This window comes from Mixophyes fleayi, chromosome 1 (assembly GCF_038048845.1).
Source record: "Mixophyes fleayi isolate aMixFle1 chromosome 1, aMixFle1.hap1, whole genome shotgun sequence".
Classification (NCBI taxonomy): Eukaryota; Metazoa; Chordata; class Amphibia; order Anura; family Limnodynastidae; genus Mixophyes; species Mixophyes fleayi.
Genome location: NC_134402.1, coordinates 385,740,298 through 385,743,026, shown reverse-complemented (window position 1 = coordinate 385,743,026; position 2,729 = coordinate 385,740,298).

Here is a 2,729-nt window from a genome sequence, read left to right as displayed (position 1 = left end):
CTCCCTCCCCCGGCTGACTCCCGTCCTACCCTCCCCCTCCACCCCGAGGAGCCGGGCGTGGCACCTGAACATACACCTGAAACTGGGACAAACAGGTTTCACTGTCCTACCTGCTCTCACACAACAGGGACCAGTTCCTGATCTCTCCTCCTCCTGCTCTGTAACCAGGTTCTTCTCAGTGGTAGAAATGTTCTTGCGAAATGATATAAAGGTCACGTGTAGTTGTTAGTTTATAAGAAATGTGAGAGTTTTACTGTAGTGATACCAGGACTGGGGGAAAAGGTGTAAACAGGACAGGTTTGCATAGCAATAACCGTGATTTATTTCGATATTTTTTTTTACAATAATAAACATGTAAAGTACATGCAAATAATCATCTAAGTGGACAGTATGTTTAATTATGCAAACAAACATGGAATGATTTTTGTACAAGCTATGGAATGAGTTGGTATAATGGTGAACAAAATAATATATTGTAGATATTAATACAGTAGTAGTAACATCAATAGAAGTCCTAAATGTTAGCAAAAGGGTTGTATAAGTATTACTACATGTATGACAGGAGCAATATCTTATAACACTACTGTGGGGGCCAGTTAAAAAAGTGGGTGAGGGGGTTCCAGAACTGAAAGGGTCTCACTGTGCCTACACCAGTCACTGCGCTCATAAAAACTCTACCCATCCTTCAATTGGGACTAGTCACCCTGGGCATCTTGGGCAACGCACCGTACAAACTGCTCAAGGGTTTGGTTAGTACACCTCATGTGTCTGTTTGATGGGGAGTGGTACACCGACTCTGAAGTGGAGTTTTTCAACCCAAAACGTCAAGTTTTGCCTGTAATAAAATCCTGCCAGCAAAATTACAGAATATTTATGATTAAAAAAAACAAGATGCTTGATAAATACATCTCTGTGTTTTGTTACATTATTGTGCTTGTTCCCAATTGCAAATCACTGTGAAGCTTGCAGTTGCTATATAAATTAATGTTAAATTGTTAGTAACAGATGGGGCCCTGAGTAAGTGTGAAGAAAGATAGCAGCACATGACAGATTGAACAACATAGATATTTAATGAGTAGAGGTGCAAAGAGACTGAATGATAACAAATGAGAGAGACAGAAGATTTGAGTGCGACAGTTGTAAAACAGAAACTGCTTCGTAAAGCTGGGTACACACTGAAGAATTTTTCCGACCAACGTGTTATCTCAAACGATTATACCTACGACTGAAGGTCTGATCAGTCTGGCGATTCATCCATACACACTGACACGATTTACCTTCAGATCTGTGCTCTTCATCTGGTCCTTTATCTGGTCCTCTAGTCCAGAGAATGACAGCACAATATTCATTCATTCACTACTGTTACATTGTCACAATGATTAAAACCGCCTTGTTATAGCTATCCACATGTCCTAACGAATTTCGTTAGCATCTGTGACTCTGAAACAAAATATTCTGTCTCAGAACGAGCAAATGAATTATTCCTTCTACAGCGCACTCTACATTTATTCACTCTGACATTCATCGTTAGCATCGGCTGAAAAGAGACCATCTCTATAAACTCTATGGAGATCATCAGCATGAGTGCATACACACTACATGATCGTTAGGTGATTGATCGGAAAATATTAAACAGTATGACCAACCAAATGCAACAATGATCGGCACTTTGGGACGACTTTACATCATTGTGTCACTATACACACTCACGATATCTGACCAAACGGTCGGATGTCGGCTGATTTGTCCAATTATTGGACAAAACCCTTTAGTGTGTACCCAGCCTTAGGTTTTTGCCCGATTATGGGGTCAATCACACGATAAACTACCGTTTGCCCAATATCACATTAGGGAGATCTCCATAGAGGTTACAGAGTCACAATCTTTTCAGCCGGTGGTTATAACAGATGAAGAGCACAGATCTGAAGGTAAATCTTTTAAAACGTGTGTAGTACACATAAATCGTCATGCTGATCTGGGCTTTCAGTCATTGGTAAAATCTTTAACGATATAGCATCGTGATAAATTTTCTGTAGTGTTTACCCAGCCGAAGCTTAGAAAGAACAGAGACCGTGAAGTAGGATAATAAATCATAGAGACTCACATACAGAGAAACAAAAATTAAGCTGTCAATGTGATTGATTATTTATTTACAGCTAACTTATTTGTAGTAAGAGTTATCTTACAGTCAAGGCAACAGGTCATCACATATATAGGAGCCCAACCGCATGAAAAATGCAGTCTTAGAAGTGCCTTACAAGCTTCTACCTAAGGGGTCGGCAACCCACAGCATCCGTGCCAGATGTGGCAAGCGAACCACTTTTATCTGGCACACCGGAGCTCCGCGCTGTCTCACTAAAGAAGCAGAAGATGGCCAAAACGGAGCTGATGCGCATCAACAGCAGCTCAGTTTCATTCATCTTCAGCTGCTTTAGTGAAGCAGCTGCCAGGTTTCGTTGTGGAAGGAAAGATGCTGACTCTATGTAAGTAAGAGGGAGAATTTCAGCTGGGGCACAACTATGAGGGATTATATGAATTTGGGGCACAAAAATGAGGGATTATATGAATTTGGGGAACAAATATGAGGGATTATATGAATGTGGGGAACAAATATAAGGGATTATATGAACTGGAGGCACAACTATCAGGGATTACTTGAACTGGGGGCACAACTATGAGTGATTATGAACTGGGAGCAAAACTATGAGGGAATCTATGATGGCCAGCTG